The 18,638-nt window shown below is 49.4% G+C and overlaps 1 protein-coding gene across 2 annotated transcripts in view; it reads right to left on the bottom strand.

Annotated features, from left to right (window-relative positions):
• The window catches only part of DISP3 (dispatched RND transporter family member 3), a 164,815-nt gene that overhangs the window by 4,306 nt on the left and 141,871 nt on the right, over window positions 1–18,638 (bottom strand). The window lies entirely within an intron of this gene.

Raw genomic sequence — 18,638 nt, 5'->3', positions numbered from 1 at the left:
GAGGAGGTCCAGGAACGCTCCTACACAGCCCAGCCCTGACAGATGCCCTCCAGGTCATCTGTAACTGTAGCTCTACTGTGAGTTCAGCCTTGGTTCTGACCCAAAAGAGACCAGAACAACTTTCCCTCCGTTAACGCTGCATACACTGTCACACAATGCTGCTTTATTCACCGCTGCCTTTAGTGCAGCTGACAAAGTCGCTAGTTAGTATTCACCTCGCTGCAAATTCTCTGCCCCATGGAAGGACCAAGGCCTCCATCTGTCCCTAAGGAATCAGTGCAGCAAGGGGAGCAATATTCCACATCTTGACACGATTGTTAAACCGAACCTTTCCTAAGCCACCATCACACATCCAGGATAAACTGCAGGATTAAGCCTTCAGGCATTGTGTCCCTTGCAAATACAAGGCAGGGCCATGGTCCCCACTTCAGGATTATCCAGGCTGAACTACCAGGCACACACAGGCTCCCCGGCAGCAGTACAGTGAATGCAGCTGCACAGGGGCGCTCCCCCCCCCCCTCGCGCCAGCAGGCCTGATGTCACCTTGGCTCCTGACCGTCCCACTCGCCTCCAAGAAGTGCTTTCCAAGACACTTGGTGCCTTGCAGCTTCGCTGTGGCAAACAGCTACCTCTGCTCCACAGAGCTTCTTGCAAGAGCTGCTGCTGACCTCAGGGGAGCGATTACCCCTTGCGCTCAGCCGCATCAGTGCTGGAGTCTCAGAGCGAGTGCCTGGGTACTTGGCAGGGGAGCGGGCGGGGGGAGATCTTGCTCACATTATAAAAATAGTGTTCCAAATGCCTTTTGAATTTTGATCAAATACCAGAAGTCTGAACGCACTGAAATCTGCACTACACATACATCCAATTCCAAGACAATTCAACTCATCTGTCAGAGACAAACAGAGCACAGGAGGTTAACAGGCTCTCACATGTTACAGACTTCATGGAAACAGATGATGCAATTTCATAGGATTACAGAAAGTCAGTGCCACTGTGACAAACGGGTTTAGATGTATTACAGCCCATCAGCGGCTGGGAGCTTTACCACATGCAGCTTCAACGGGACCTCCTTCTGCTTTCTGTTGTGCCAACACCAGCAAGCAGCTCTATGATATCACACAGTAGTTTTTGGGAACATTGATGACCCATGCAGACGTGTACTGTACAGACAGAATGAGTTCTGTCCCCAGGTAAGTTATAACTGATATTCTCATCACCCACACTCAGCATTTAGAAATCTGAACATTAAACCGCAAAAATTTAGTGTTGCTGGAGCATTCATGCTGGAGAAAAAAAAAACCAAAACCAAAGCCACACAAAAGGGTCTCCTCCCAGTCCTGAACATGGCAAAAAGAGCTGTAGAAAGGGCTCCTAATTTCCTTCACACGCCCCAAACCCGCCGTGCACCACAGCCATCTCGGGGACAGACCACTGCTGAACTTAGTAGTGAGCTACACTGAATGAAGAATGGAAATGTCCTCTGAAACACCCCACGCTGGAACAAAACAGCTGGATGAGAAGAATTAGAGAGAGAGTTTAAGACGTGAACTACTCACTCTGGACCAAGAAACCAACCTAAACACATCTCTCAGCCTGGCTGCTTTAATACTTGGAGGCACTCAGAGAAGCCCTAGAGAGAGCAGTTCGCTCAGCCCTTTCCTGCTCTTAGCGGCTGGCATCTGATGTCCTGGGTAGCCAACTGCATTCTGGTGGCTGCGGTTACACAAGATCTCACTGCAGTTTTCTTTTCCACAAAGCCCACCACAGCTAGTCCTGGCTATAAATGCCATTATACTTAAAAGGTTGGTTGGGTTCTTTTGTATTTGGTTGGGTTTTTTTTGTTTTTGACAGCAAGTCTCTTGCAGAGGAACAGAACAGAGCAAAATGGGGCCCCAGCAAGGAAGAACTAGCATACATCTCATGTCACATCTAATTGAATTTTTCTATATGAAGCATCAATTATTACCCACCTAGGAGGTTTGTGGACAGATGGTGGAGTTTGCTCCCCCATCATGAACTTAAGATTGGGGATGGGAGGAATGGGGGAGTGAAGGGGGGGAAATAATCTATCTGACAATTCCCTGTTGCTTCTAGCCCAGCTGTTCTAGCCAGTTGTAAAAGGGCTAGTTCAGGTGACTGATTCCCCCTAAACTAAACAGCTTGTAGAGGCTGGAAATGGCACTGCCTGAGAGCCAGGGTAGCTGGGCATCAGCCACACCTGCAGCAGAGGGTACCTACAGCTGAGATGAGCATGGTTACAAATGGCATGGAAAGCCAGTGACTTATCCTTGCATTTGGGCACACAAGCCTGTCAGTAGAAAACTTCCAAAGAACTGGAAGAAACATCCCTGAGGCACACACCTCTCTTTGCAGTTCAGACAGAGCCATTCCCATGCCTCCTTCATTGCTGTCCCTCCATACAGATATCTCAGGGAAAATCAAAGTCCGCAGGCGGGCAGTGCTGGCAGGGAGCTAACCTGATTGCCTGCTTCTTCATCTAGTTGGCTCCTCCTGATGTCCTTGGGGCAGTGCCGGCCCTGTCCTCACCTCCCTACACAAAAAAAGGGGGGAAAAGGGCCTAAAGATGCTTTCCTACCGGGAAGCCACTTAGGAGGCAGGGAGCACAGAGAGGACCGCTGCAGGAGCTCCACCGGGAAGTGTCACGGCAGCCGGTACACGCAGCTCCCGGCCGAGGGCTGCCCGACGTGCCCCCCGCTGCAGTACAAGCCTGCTCTGGGAGCCCGCAGCCACGCACGGGAGTCGCAGGCGTGACCCCCAGCGCTGCACCAGCAAGCCTGTCCCTGACCACGGCAAGTCCAGCAGCCCCCCAGCAAGGCAAGAGTCCCAGCTATGTTACACATGCCCCTGGCTAACGTCCCCTGCATGCACTTAGAGCAACTCATCCGGAGCTGCCATCTGTGCAGACCCATTAACCACAGCGCACTCAGTGCTCCCAGGAAGGCAGAGGAGCAAGAGTGCTCACTGGACTGATGGCTCGTGGGGGGAACACATCTAACTGCAGCAGGAACGGGAGCTCAGCACTAACCAGGGAGGGGAGCAAGCCTCGGCAGCGAGATGCCTCCTGCTGAGCGTGTTGCAGGTGTAGGAACTGCGTTCAGAAGGACCAGGGGAAAGGGAACGTGCTGGGAACTGCTCTGATGCGACGGGGTAGCAGGGGAGCCTGGTTAGCAGGATGGGTTGTACGAGCGCTCACAGATAAAGTGCATTGAAATGCACAGGGGCAGACAAACCCACAGGCACCTGCAGGTGTCCACAGCTATGCGGAGCATTTCAGAAACCACCGGTGTGGCCTTCCCTCGCCACCAGGACCAGGACGTCCTTGGACACTCACTGCCACAGGGACCTGGCACGGCCTCTTGCCTGGCATCAAACAAGACCCGCCTCTGGCTGGATCTGCCACGGACCCCAGGACGTTTCCTTTTGGCTTCCCACAGCGCTTGTCCACACGTGTGCTCAGGGTCGCTACTGCATAAGGAGCTAGGAGGTGTGGGCTAAGAGCATCATGGCCCGCTGCCCTGCGGGAAGAGGCTCGTTTTCCTCAGCACAAAGCTGCTGCTCTGAGGAAGGGCAGGAGGTGGAGGTAGAGGAAGGATGATAGCAGAGCTCTGCTACTTGCAATCTTTCCAAAAGGTCCCGAAGTCAAGCAGTGCCATTTCCAGCTCACCACACACCATGCAGCTCCTCTCGTTAACATTGACACATGAAGCATTGCAAAATGAAGCAGATAAAATCCTGATCTAGATATGAGTAATGACTTTGCATTTTTTTGTAAATTAAACTTAATCTTCTGTTGACTGTGCTATACAAGGAGAAATAATGAAACAGATTAAGATGAGATCTTGTTCACTCTTGCTGAACAAAAGCCAATTAATTGCCAGCAGGATTATTGTGAAGTCTTTCTCGTCTTAGAAATACAATCAGATAGAGTCTAGGTGCTGGTGGGAGAAGAGCCCTGCTTATTGGAGCAGTAACTCAGCCTGGACAGATGAACACAGTGCAAAGACTCAGTTAACCACATGGAGGCTCCTACCTTGCTTTTTCCCTACTCTCTCGCCAATTTGCACACAGGAGAGAGATGCTTTGGAACCAGTATACACATGCACACCCCCAAACCACAAAACCCAGGCTTGCCTACTCTAAGTCCCCTTCTCCTGTCTTATGGCAGACCCCTCCCCACCTGTACATTGCTCCTGACGCAGAGTCATCTAACCTTTTTTCAAAGCTTTCTGGTTATGAAGGCTTTACCCCTTGCCAATCCTTTCTTACAGTCCTTCTCCATGCTAAGATGTTTTCTCTCTGTTATCCAAGCTAAATCTCCGCTGCAGTCTCTCTGCTGCTTGCCTGGTCCACAGCAGAGCCACCTTCTACCTGTCTGCCATAATGACAAGCAAAGGAGATCATTCCCACCTCTTCTCGTCTGTCCTGTTCCTGACACAAAATAGACCTCTGGGGAAGAGCAGGGATTGTAGAAAGAGGATCCAATATCATTGCTCTTCCAGGAAAATGAGGGAAGGCTCGGCACAAGGGCTGACTATGGGATTTGATGAAAGACTTCAGCACTGTAAGGCACATCACTTGGGAGAAATTCCCGCGCTGCTGGGTACACTCACCACCGTATGGCAGCCCCAAGCCACCACTAGCCTGTGGGACACAAGGAAAGATGCAACAGCTGTGGTGGCACTGAACGGGGGGGGGTGATGCACCACAGAAACAGTTGGCATGAAGCAGCAAATCCTAATTCTAGCTGGGAGGCTTCAGGGTAGGAACAGAAACCAACAGCAGCATGCCTGGAGAAAGGGGAACAGCTGTGTTGAACTCACTGTTCCACTCCACCAGTAGCATGAAGCTAAAAGCTGCCTACCCTGACAGTTCACGACAGCCCCCTCTTTTCTGACAGTACCGAGAGCTCCACACATCCCACCAGGGAAGGAATCTGTAACAGCCAGAAATAAAAGACATTGAGTGAATTTGTGGACAATTTCTTGGAGAAAATACTTCTTACTTTCACACCAGGTTAAAAAAAATAAAAAGTAAAATTAAACCCTGTCAAAGCCTGCAGCACCGTCATTGACAGACAAAAATGACTTAACAGAAAAAAAATGGGCAAGGAAAGTGATTTTCTTTGCCTGCATTGCCAGGGGAATTAAATCTTGTTTTTTTCCCCCGTCACCACCAAGTGGAATAATCCAATATATTAAAACTAATGTGCTTCTTGTATTTATTGCTGTGTATTTGACCTAACAGAGTTTTATTCCTACATTAAGAATAAAACCATTCCGGAAGGCAAGCTGCAAAGCTGTAGATCAATTACTACCTTCTCCAACAGCTGAAAAGTGAGTTATTTCTTGTAAAAGGAAAAAAGTAGAAAATAATAATAAAAATAAAAAACCTCCTTTCCCCTTGTGCAATGAGTTCTGCACTGCAGATCTGGTGGAGTTAGGCAATATTGAGTTTGGTTTCTAAGCAACATTTTAAGAACTCAGGCAGCAGCCCCAGTAGCCCTTTTCAGATGCTTGCGTCCCCCACCCTGCAAAGCGCAAACTGGCCGTCACCCACCGTCAGAGGGACCCAGGGCTGAGGAGAGCAGAGCGCACAGCTCCAGCCGCTTCCCACCGCACCCTCAGGGACGGTGCCAGGTTCAAGCGCACCCAGCAGCAGACACACAGCACTCAAGTGTGAGAGGGCTCAGCAGGAGTGGACGCAGGCAGGGGGATAACTCTCTGATCCAAACCCTCCTCCTCATATCCAGGCTTGGGGAAGCCCCCAGTTATGCCAGGCGCAGGACCACCCTGTGTGGGAGGGGTCCGGGCCAGCACACACAAGCTGACCCTTCTTCCTTACTCATAAGGCTCTGGCACTTTGCTTGGGGCGACTAACTGCCACCTGGTTCTGGGGAGCCCCACGGGCAACACCAGCTCCTAGGTGACCCCACCGGGGGCTGTTCTCTGGAATGCTTGAGCTGAGACCCCTCAAATCCGCCTTTCACAGAGAGCAAGGAACACTGATACTTGCTGATGCCAATGTTCCTCATGACTTGGGTGACATCACCTGGAGCAGCAGGTGCTGGAAATGCATCACGGTACATTTGAAGAAGCAGAGGACTTCTTTCTTCTCCAGAAATTTTAATGGTAGCAGTGATTATGAGGAAAACCAGACAAAACAAAGGAAATACTGATGTGTTGCCATTGGCTGCTTCAGCTCAAACAAATGAGAAGCTGCTGTACTTAGGGTTTAACACACTCCTGACAGAAAATGAGATGCTGCTCATAGACAGTTATGAAGGTCAGCACTTCTGTTCTTAGCAGAGAGTCTGGGATACAGTATGAATGGAAAAGAGGGGGGGAAAGAGGCTTTGATACAGGCAGGCAAGGCTAAAAGGCAACACCACTTCAACACTCCACGCCCCGCAAAAGAAAACCCCAAAACCCAAAAGCATGGGATGCATTAATTCCTGATCTGTATCTAGACAGTGCTTGCTCCAGGAACGAGGGTCATGACAGACATACGTGCTTCTGAACCATCAGCAGATTTTCTTACTTTCCCCGAGCTATTACCCCTCTTTTAGCACCGGGATGGCAGAGACATCAGCCTGCCTTAGCCAGGAGTCACACAGGAGGCCTGCAAGTACAGCCAATTCCAAGACCACAGCCCTGTTCTCTGAACCGCGTTGCCTCCCCAGCCAAACCTCACTCACTGCTTCATACGGTCTCCAACACAGCATGTGGCCATGCGGAGTAGAAGTTTGGACACAACCAGCATACGTTCAGAAAAAGCATTTCAGTTGTTATGACTTCAGTAAGACAAAGCCATTCCTCTAAGTGAACAGGGCTAGCTTAGTTTTTTATTCTCCCTTACGCTATCATGATATCCACAGTGTTTAAGGCAATTTGAACAGGAGTAACTATGAATTCCTATACATGCATAAGTTCCACTTACATTTAACTGCAACCTTCAGCTCAAGTGCAACCAGTAAATATGAAAACATTAGTCTTTTTAATAGCTGCTTGGATTTTTTTTTGCTGCTGCTTTCCCCCCCCCCCCCCCCCCCCCCCCCCTTTAAAGTCTCAAGTATCTGTTTTGTACATGCAGCCCTAACTCTCACTTGCCTGGGAATTTTTAAGTTATTTATCAGGACAAGAGCTCTCCCTTCATGCATATGCCACCTAATCCTTTCATTTACTGTGCTTTTTGCCTGCACGCAAAATGAATGGTATTTCATCTCATTGCTAAGCCCCGTCAGTCTCAAGGTCTACGCCCCTCAGTAACAATACCCAGCTGGTGTCAGATGGGATTCACATGAGCTTCCCCTTCCCAGCACACCACTGCTGCACATCTGCGCGGCAGAAAGTAGTTGAAAGGGTTGTTACGTCCAGCAGGTAGAGAAACAGCCAGGAAACACCCCAGAGTGTCTGGAGAGTGTCTACCACGCGAGGCAAAAAAACGGACCGTGCTGCCTGTGTCAGAGAGCAGCACCGTGCTGGCTAGTGACATCTGTCCTGCACGACACTGTCTTGCCGAGCCCCTGGGTGTCAGTGCCAGCCAGCAAACACTCCTCAGGCGAGAGCTGCCAGGCTTCAGCAACACCTCTGGGTCTCCTCCCTTACAGCTTACACCCATCAGCAATGCTGCAGGCTTCCCCTACACATACACCAGGAGCTGCTGCCTGCAGAGACCTTTGAACTTCCTGAATAATTTAATCATGCCCATTTCCCCGTCTCCCACGCTGCAGCCTGGCCAGGCAGCTAACCTGCATCTCCAGAGAGCATTAAAGCTGAGAGGCAGAGGTGCTGCTGTTTTCCTAATGACTTGTATACTACGACCTAACCCCCCCCAGCCAAGCTTTTCCAGGCTGCTTTCAAACCCTTCCTTTGTGTTTGCACCTCCGTATAGGAGCAGGTGGGAACAGCCAAGGTGGGAGCAACTCCTGTCCAGAGGAACTGCTGCCTTCCTTTGGACTGTGAGTAACTGTTAAGTTTCATACCTCAATTCGCTTTTCTCCTTTGCTCTCCTGGAAGCCTTCAGGAGGCTTTCCTAGGAACTAGAGTCCTGCAGAGTTGCGTACCTTACAAAGAGGCAGGTAGACCTTGCACAGCAAGCACAAACAAAAGCGGACAGAGCACAGTACAGGGGCTGTAACATACAACAGTCCAAGGACGCCAATAGAGGCCCATACAAAGAGCCACAGTGTCTTCTCTGTGTCCGTAGTGCCCCAGAGAGAGGGCTCTGCTCCAGCTCCAGCCACCTGCCCTGCTTGTGAGAGCAACGCTACAGCCTCTGTTTCACAGCTGCATCGGCACCAATGCCTCCTGTGCCATTCACCCCCTCTGATCCATTCCTCCCCTGACACCAGCGACCACTCCCTGATCTGGGTCTTACCTTTAGCTCTGCTCATCACATCCCCCAGCCTGGCAGGCTCCCACAGAAAGCTTGTCTTCATCAATATGCACAGCAGCAACTCCCTGGCTCGTCTGCACAGGTAATCAGGAGTCTGAAGCTGGCCTCAGAGACCACTTGGCCAATTAGCTACCTGACATATCACAGTCCCACCTGGAAATATACCTGGAGAAATTACCCTATGTGTATCTGCAAATCCCTAGATAAGGATGAATAGCACCTTTAGAAAACAGCAACACCCCATAAAAAAACAATAGGTAGAGCTTGCAACACCTGCCTTTGTACAAAGGGCTAGGGCTGGAGAAAAAGGAAAAAAGAGCAAAACTCCAGTGAGAAGCAAACTTGGCGTGCTTCCTGGCACATGCAGGCATGCATGTGAATGCCATAGTGTGCAGGATGGTAGGTAGGAGACATGTTACTATCTCGTTTAGGCACCCAGCCCCAGCACAGACAGGACATGCTGGCCTGGTTATCAGAGACCCCATGATGCAGAGGTGATAGGAACGTGACCCAGATTTTGTCTGATGAACAAGGAGTGACACTGCTATAGGGCCCTGACCAAAAAAATTAACCAATATCCTTGGTACTCTGGAAACTGGCAATCTCAAGACAGACCTAGTCCCTGGCCAAACTGCTGGGCTCCTCCTTCCCAGCATGGTCACCAGGGCTTTTGTGCATCCCACTGCAGTCTTTTCATCCCATGTTCACAGCCAGGGAAGGAACCAGGTGACAGACATCAAGGACAGCTTTGATATGAAACTAGACACCATCAATCACACCATGAGTCAATTGACACAGAGTCCACCGAGGCATTCATTTGCCACCTGGAAATCTTTTAACCACAGCTCTGAAGACTATTTAATGACAGGGATGTTTCTTTACACTGTCTTTCTCAAGAATTAATTCTAGCAGCTTCATTATAAAGAATAAATAACAAAGGCACATGGCAAAGGACTCCTTGAAAGTCCAGGGGGACAACCTTCTGCTCCTAAAGAGATCCCAGGCAAAAAAAAAAAAAAAAAAAGAAAAAAAAGAAAAAAAAGAAAAAAGTGTAATGCTTCTGAAGAGATCAGTAAATAATGAACAGGAAATCCCTTCCCCAGCACTGTCAGTGGAGTGTTATGAATAATTCACAGCTGCTAAGGAGAAGAGAAAAAAAAAAAAAAAAAGAACAGAAATGCTTTCCTGCCTCCTGGGCCCTCCCTCCAGGACCAGCACAGCTGGTGAAAGTGAAAAAGGACTCCAGCACATTCCTGAACACCTCTGTGCTGCTGGAGTCAGTGTTGCTCTGCACAGTCTCCCTGCGCGGCTCTTGAACATGTCACTTCATTTTCACGGTCTCAGATGCCCACTTACAGACCTTGAGACAACTCTACTGCCCGATCCTATCCTGGCCAAGCACTGGGGGAAATAAATCCATCCAGAGGGATGCTCATGGAGTACAGTGAGGGGACCAGGGCAGACGGCTGGCTGTTGACACCTTTCTCTCCAGCCAGCCAGGTCTTCTTTGTGAGAGCTCCCACCGTGTCAGACAGGTCTGAAAGCTCCAGTTCGCTGAGCTGCCTCACTCTGTGGCTTATTCTCAAAAAATAACAACACACTATCCTCTATAGCCTCTTTCATTCCCACAGCTCAGAACGCTTTAAGCTTCCCAACAAGCATAAATGAGCTAATTAAATGACGATGCTCCTTTGAGGTAAGAGAAGGGTATTAAGAGATCCCCTCAGATCCCACTGAAATGCACCACCTCTGGATGGTATTAGGAGCTGGGAGAATAACACAAAACAGTTATGCAGGCACATTTTGCTTCCTAGGCCCCCTCTGAGTTTTGACCCAGTCAGGTTTTTCTCAAATTATACTATCTGAAATTAAGTTTCCACCATAAATACTATGAACAATTTTTAGAATGCAGTTGCAGGAATCAGAACTCCTTGTTATTTTGATGACAGGTAAGAGGAGACTTTCCAAGTCCCAGGGATCAGATTCAACAAAGCCCATAGATGTTATCTGACAGCAGAGCTGGTGTTCTCTCCTGGTAGCTCTTAGGACAGCCTGGCTTCAAATTCTTCACTTCATTGCACGTCGCTATAGATTAGCTCACCGCACCCCTGCCCTGCAAAGTTAAAAATCAAAGCAGTGCTCCAGACATAGAAAAATGTACCACTATCAGAGTTGTTCACATGCTTTTTCTATACCAAGCTAGTTGCACCGGAACATAACATACAGGAGTTAACTTCAGTTTGCTTCTGTTCCTCCTGGCACCCCTGTTCACTCACACTGCCTCTTGGCACACACTTGCACAGGCCAGCGGGCTGCAAGCGACCGATCGCCTTGGCCAGGCAGTGCCTCCTTCCCTTCTCGTGACTCTCCACCTTCTCCTGGTTTGACTGCAAGCAAATCGGGCTCACCCTTTGCCACAGATCACAGCACTGAGACCCAGGACAGAGCAGGCAACAGGGATCTCCTGCGGCACAGCTGATAGGGTCAGCCCAGCTTCTGCGCCAGGGAAAGCATCAGCCTTTCAACACAAATGATCAACTGTGCAAAGCAGCTTCCACAGGGAAGGGGGAAATGAATTCCTCCCTGATCCCCCTCCTGAGCTCAGCTTATCCCTGAAGCATGAGATTCAATTACCCTTATCATTATTGTAGCTTGCCTCGCTAGAAATGTTATTAGCGGTGATGAAATTATCCAGCCCTGTTTTACACTGGGAAGAAACGCAGGAGACTCCTCACAACAGCTGTGAGGAAGCAGGCGCTCTCCTCGGCAGAAGGAGAAAGGCTCTGTAAGTGCCGCAGCCGCCCCCTCTGCCACAGAAGTCACCAGCTGAGCACCATAAGCACACAATGGCCAAGTTGTCCTGAACTACACCCTCACACAAGCTGAGACTCCCAGCTCTTTGTAGCAACACAGTATGCAGAGCCGGCCATCAACATTGCAATTCCCAGTCCCATCCCCTTTTTGAGCTCTGGCTCAAGCTGGGCTTTCCCAAATTGTACTACTTGAAATGAATTTCCTTCATCACCATCACACGTGATCCCTGACTTGGAATTGTGCTGGGCAGAACTACAGTTGTTTCACCCGGGTACAGAGGTAACAGGAGATGTTTCTGACCTAGGGGATCATAAGCTCTGCCATGCTGGAAGCACACATACCTCCAGAAAAATCAGGCAGGATTTCATCCCTGGAGATGAGGAAGTGATCTGGAAGCTGGCAGCCCTATAGCTTCATCCTCTGAAAGCACCAGGTACCCAGACTGGCTGTCCACCATGGTTGCCACACAGAGAGAAGAGAAGCAGGACCTGAGTGCAGAAAGCCACAAGAACCTGGACACTCATGTACTACGCACGGGGGACAGAGGGAGAACACAGCCTGTCTTCCAGGGCCACGTACCAGGCACTGGCTGTACTGAGTGAAGAGCAGCTGTGACCACCACACAAGCAAGGCAGCAGACTAGCCTCAGGCATGCAGCAGTTGGGGTGGCCACAGCTTCACTCTTGCCTCAATTCCAGAGCAAGTTCCACGTGGGCATCATTCTGCCTGCAGGCCACCGAGGTTCAGAGTTCCAGGCAACACGGGCTTCAAGAGCAGCACTTACCCAGCTGTGTGACACAACTAGCACGCTGCTTCCCTTCCTCTGCTGCTCCCTACCTGCCCTGGGAGAGACCTGGAGGCAGAGCACTTCTCCAAGCGGGCAGCCCTGAAGAACAACAGCTCTCAGCACCCCTAAGGACTTGCAAACAAAGATCAAGTGTGTCAGCAACCAGCACATCCAGTAACTAATGAGAAAAGCAAGCCAGAGCCATCAGAGACACAATTAAGTTTGAACGAAACCAGTAATTCCCACCATGCCCTTTATGGTCATCTCTTGTTAGGTTTGGGTTTAAGCAGAGCTGGAAAGAGCTTCAGTCTGGCTTGCAAGAAGCAAGCAAACTACGAACAGTGCAAGGGAGAGCTCATGTGTGTAAGTGGATTTGGGGTGCCCTGGTAAAATAGGAGCATGCATGTGTAAAAAGATAGAAAACGTGTAAAAAGATAGAAAGGACAGCTGCAGGCCTGCAGGTGAATGTGGCTGTGCACGGACAGGAACACAGGCAGCTGTGCTGTGCGACAGTGTGTCATGCACGGGCAGAAGCAGGACAGCAATGAAACACAGGTGGTATAGCACTGCAGGAGTGCAGCACGGATGCACGTGGGGAGAACAGGGCTCCTGCCAGAGTGTCAGTGCACAGGCACAGCTATCCATTCCAGAGCTTGAGTACAACCAGGCACAAGGCTGGCACCACCATGCTGTATACACCAAGATATATGCGGCTGGTTATGTCAGCCAGGCATGTTTTCTAAGATTATGCATAAGGTATTGCCATCAGGAAGCTGGGATGGAGCAGAGGAGTGAAAGCAGGCAGGCGCGTACACAGGCACCTGATCAGCCACGGAATAGACGGGGTGCTCAAGTCCAGGTGTCGCTGCATTTGGAAGTACGGTGTTGTGACTGTGTACGCACACATGTAGGCACGCAAAGTGACACTTGAGAAGAGCAGCATGTTGGGCATCCTGTGCACAAATCTGCGCTGGGGGAGTTCAACGTCTCACCTCCTCAGTCTCTGGCTTCCCTTTGCACACTCAGCATCCCCTGAAGGGGCTTCCCCTTCTTCAGCCAGCTCCAATCCTTCTTCATCTCCTTCTCCCTTTGGAGCAAGTTTAAATTCATCACTGTTTTTAAGAAAGCACTTAAAGAACAAAGCAGAACTGATAGCTAAATTAAACCTGCTGAGAGTGCTTGTTTAATTGAAAATGCCATCTGTAATTTAAATGTCAGAGCTGGGATGGTTATTAAAACCCTTCTTGATTACTGCGCCTCATTTCACAGTTTCAAAACAGACAAGAAAAAGCTGCAAATGGGCCACGTAACACAGCACCACCAAATAATTAATAAGCCTCCCCACCACAGAGCAGTGGGGGCCAGGCCAGCTCAGTCCTGCCCCACAGCCATTGCTCCTTTTCTCCTTGTCGCCCCCAACAAGGCTGGCTCCTTGTCTGACCCAGTGCCAAGCTGCTGGGAGGGCAGCAGACGCTCCTTCCTCCTGGAGGCTGCACATCAGAGCCAGGCAGAGCAGCTGGTGAGTGAATCCATCTCTCCCAGGCCCAGCAGGTAGAGGCCCTCTGAACGCCGGGCAGAGCAGGGTCCCCTCCCAAGTTCAGCTGCAGGCTGGAGAGGAAGGTCTTGGTGTCCCTGCACCGGCCGTGTCCAGCTGGCAGGCACATGCTGCCTGCTCCCTGCTTCTGCCCTCAGCAAACCCGCTGGCACCCACAGGGTGCTGCCTTGCTCTCCTGCTTTGCACACAGCATGCTCTGCCCTTACCTGACTGCTTACCAAGGCAAGAGGGAGAGGAGGCGGCTGGTGGAGTGGGAGGCGAAGGGACAAGCTCAGGCCCATATCAAGGTCAGAGAAAACAACACTTCAGCCTGATCCCAGCTAGGTTACTACCAGCTCTGATGCAAAGGAGGGGAGAAAACAAATCAGCGTCAGCAGCCACTGAAGTAGCAGCACCAAAGGCAGGTTTGCATTAAACAAGCACCATCCATCATTCCAAGACTACAGTTAATAAACCATGGGGCTTCAGTAAATTACAGCAGGAGCCAGAGGAGCATGCAGGCTACCATAAGCACATGCTGCAAAGTCATCTCCTGCCTGCTCCCTGTCTCCTGTGGCAGGAAAGCAGCCAGCACCCCCCACCGCTCGCTGCCATGGAAGAGACCTGTAGCAGTGGAGCTGGCTTCAGAGACGCCCAGACAAACCTGTCACCAACTTTGGGTACAACACCACACCTGCCTCCTCAGCCACTGGTCAGGCTGGGGGTGCCCCAGTGCCAGCAGGGCATCTGCATGCCATGCAGACCCCCTTCTTCTGTATGGGTACTGCATGCAGTGGAGAGGCTCGTTAAATTAATCAGTACTGCAGTGGGGGCACTGGGAGCACAGCTAATCAGTCATCAATGGTTATCCTGAGAGTTGGAGACCTTAATGATTACCGGGCTACAGCACTATTGCCAGCTGCCTCTTTCCATTTCCACTACTTGCTCACTTTGCCATTAGGCTTAGTCTGGGGTGGTGGGTGAAATCCATCGCTCCTCTAACATCAGGAGAAAAGAACAGAGAGCAGGCAAAGCAGCACTGAAAGCACTGCCCCTGCTCTGGACTCCCTGACGCAGCCTGTCGCATTCCCGCAGCACCAGCGCAGATCCACGGTGTAGAAAAGCAGCTGATAAGGTTTTGCGCACAACTCCCTGCACCCCAAACCTTGACCTTCCTGGTTGTTTTTAATTTTATTCCTTAGCTTCACAACGCAAAGAACATAAAAAGAAATAATTGGGAAATTAGAAAATGCATCAAGAGATGAGCTGGGACAAAGGGTAATTAATATTGCCCCTCAGCTAACTCTATGAAGTCCACTCTAATTAGACAGTAAAGCACTCTGCTTTATGTAAAGAAAAAAAGTGAGTGCAAACAGATTCATACTACAGAAAACAGCCCACAAGAAAAAAATGCAGTAATTAAAACCATAATAAGCTGTAACAATTATTGCAACTTTTCAACATGTCAGGCTGTAGGCATTAGAAATTTAAGACAAACTTAACAGTACACTATAAAAAGAGGAAAAAGATCACAGGGGAAGGATTTGCTGGCAGTCAGTGCCAGAAGCTGATCTTGTCCATCAATGACCTGGCAGTCACCAGCGACAGTCAGAGCTTTCGGCAGTCTCCCAGCGAGCACAAGGTGGGCAGGGGCAGGCAGGAGGATCCCCCCAGATCCTACTCTCACCAGAACAGGCACAGAGCCCTGGGAAGGGCCGTACCTGAACCGCCTGACACCTCCATGCTAGCAGAGCCCCAGCTTTAGCATCCCAAATACACAGTCCCACAGCTGCTTACAATACAAGCCATCAGGGTTCAGAAAGGCACTCGGAAGCAATTTCTCTGTATTAGAGCTCAGTGGGGGAGTTTGAAAGTGTTGTCAGAGAATTATAGGACCACCAACCTGCACTAAAATAGAGCACCTGCATACAGGTATTTTGCTTAGGAGAAAAAGGGTTGTCAGGAAGCAAGGAGGTACCTCCCTTGTATGTGGATCTCTATTCTGCCCAACAGTCCCATGCCCAGGTACCTGACCTGGCTTTTTTTTATTTTTAAACTTAGGGACTCTGGCTGGTGGCAACTGGTAACAAGCAGCATGCACTCAGTTGCTCGTGGGTTTAATGAGAGTAGGGTTCACACAAACTCAGTCTGGACGAGAAGCTTAACTTACTACTTACTGTGCATTCTATACAGTATAAATCACTTTTATTATCACTTTTGTGAGAAGCCAAGCTACTCAAGGAACATCCCTCTACTAATCCTAAAAAATACCCTAAGGATTTTTCCATTCTGCACCTGAGCATGTATTTACATGATGGATTCATTACACCTCATTGAGTGAAGGATGGTGCAGTTTTAAGAACACTTATAAATATGTATTCACCTGATAGACTGGAGGAACTAATCTAGGTTTGAAAAGGTCCATAATTATGAATTTACAAGCTCTTCTCTAATTGTCCCTAAGGGATGGGGTAGCAATGGAAAAGCAGATGAGGATCTAGAGCTACAGGGGGATTGTGCACAACATTAGAGATACTTCTGAACACTGCAACTCAGTAGAAACACCAGGTTTTCAGAGAATGTGGAAAAAGCAGCGTTAATACAGGAATTGGGCCAATACTTTGGGCATAGAGGTAGCCCACATGGGTACAACAGATACAAATAACTCATGTTTCCAAGACTGTTCCCTCCCTCCCTCACCAATGCCACCTTCTCTTAGAAAAGGCACTAACAAAACCACAGCCCAGCTCTCCTGCTAAGCAAGCCACATAATTAACAGAGCGTTTCTATACTTCTAGGTCTTTTCCCTCCAATTTGTTTTAATTAGAGATTCTGCTGCTGGCAGGGGACAGCAGACTGACAGCCCTGAGAGCAAGAAAAATAAAAGCGCCATAGTTACACACAAAAGCATTGCAAGTTTCTCCCATCCTGACCCTTTTCAAAGGGGAGAGGAAATTTTGGCCCACCAGCCTCAGCTCTGGGGCTCCAGAGGAAGCTGCTCCTGCCCCCCTGCAGGTGTCTCCCCCACTCTGGCCAAGCAGCTCCCTGAAGGCAGACCAAGCAGGTCAGTGCCAGCAGAAAGCTCTGGAGCGGTACGGCACGAACAGCAAAAGCGACTTGCTCTTTCAGATAGAAGCTCATCAGGCAATTCCTCTCCCCCTTTCCTTCTTGGAGCACACCCATTTATCCTCCTCTCCGGAGAGGGAGCAGCCAGGAGGTGGGGAAACACCCTGGAGAGGCAGCGACTCTGCCTCCTGGCACACTCCATGCCCCCGCAGCGAGGTGCTTGGCTTGCACAGGGGAATTGGACCCTTAGGATCAAGCATTTTGAAATTCCTGAAGAAACTGCATTACCCTTCCTTTTGATTTGTGCTTTATATTTGTGCACCTCAGTCAAACCCAGATTCTCTTCCCTTCCAAATTACCCCGAGATGCTGAAGTTTCTAATTAACCGGAAAGGCTTTTTATTCCTTACAACTCTCCAGTTATGAATAATGATACTAGCTCATAAATGAAAATTGTCTTTCTATTTAAATTCTGTAATTTTGGGTGGGTAAATGGGGAAAAAAGCAAGCATGAAGCAGTGGCCCTTGGGTCATTTGCAACTTATTAATTTCAAGCAGAGCTCTTAGCTAGCTTATTAACACTGAGTATACTGCAGTGGAATTTAATGGTTAGGATATTAATTACCTTGCAGGCTTTCATATATAGAAAATGGTTTATTTTCATGTTACAAAGCAGTAGTAGCAAGGGGATCGTTCACCAGTCTCAGCTCTGGGCTGTGCTAGTCCTTGCAAGGCTGGTTCTAGCGACAATCAGATGCGGGATGCCCTGAGCCCTCAGCCTGGTACTGTGCCTAAGCAGGATGCCCTGTGACAGCGGACTGCCTCTGAAGGGCTGGGTCCTGGGGTCTTTTCCCGAACTGAGGCAGCCTGGAACAAACCCACAGCTCTATACCTCACAGCTGAAGCCGGCATGGATATACACCACACTTCATATGTCCATGGCAGTGCCTTCTGCCCCTGCTGAGAGTCCCTCTGGAATCACTCTACAGCAAAATACTGCAGATGCACAAGCTGTTTCAGTACAGAGGCAGGACAAAACTAAGGAACTGCCTCCCACCAGTCCCAGGACACCAGCTGCCCACTGGGAATGAGCCCTCAGGAGACACAGCCGCTGCTGCACCTTCCACCCACGCCAGCTCGAGCCCCAGAGGGTCCTGGAGCTACAGGTGCTTGTATGGGTGAGCATTAACAGCCACAGGGGCAGCTGCAGAGCATTTTTCAATGCCAGTGTACTTTGGATATTATCTACTTCCATCAATTTTAATGTAATTCATAAGACACATAAATGGGCCTTTCACCCATGCTTAGAGAAGCCACCTGTCTCTGTCCCACATGCCATTCACTCATTAAGCTCAAATCACATGGCTGTCTATGCAGAATGCAGGTCAGCCAATTGACTGTAAATGGAAGCAAATAAAATGCAACAGCACTTTACAGTCACTGCTCAGTGCTCTGCAGTATTAGCAAAGGTATAATGTGTCTTGTCCTGGTATTTTCTCTTGAGGAAGACTTCCACCTGCTCTGGGATTCAATACAAGAAGAACAGTCATTTGCATGTCTGTTAAAGCAACCTGACCTCTTGCAAACCACACTGCTACCAAGTGACCACCTCCATAGCTGTGCTCGTCATAAAAGATAGTCACCCTCTTGCACAGTCATTAAAAGAACTGATTAAAAAAGGGGTAGAATTTCCCAGCAGATCTCAATGGACAAAATTGGACTATATATATATAATAAAAAAGTCTTTAATATATAATCAAAGCACCGGAAAAGAAATGCAGTCTCACTGCTAAACCAGCAACTATTATCACAATCAGGGGTGTTCATAGGTGCCCTTAAATCTAAGCACAGTCGCCCCTCTTCACCCATGAAAAGCCATGGCTATTTGCGTAATAACGTAATGCATATTTTTCAGATGGCATAAGCATTTGTCAAAGGATGGAGAGACAGACACCATCCCCAAATGCTTATATCTGACACACCACCTGGGGCTATCAGCAAAGGAAAGGAGCACAAGGTGGAG

The sequence above is a fragment of the Falco naumanni genome, chromosome 3, assembly GCF_017639655.2.
Source record: "Falco naumanni isolate bFalNau1 chromosome 3, bFalNau1.pat, whole genome shotgun sequence".
Classification (NCBI taxonomy): Eukaryota; Metazoa; Chordata; class Aves; order Falconiformes; family Falconidae; genus Falco; species Falco naumanni.
The sequence above is the reverse complement of the archived record's forward strand: the minus strand, read 5'-3'. Positions and strand labels throughout refer to the sequence as shown.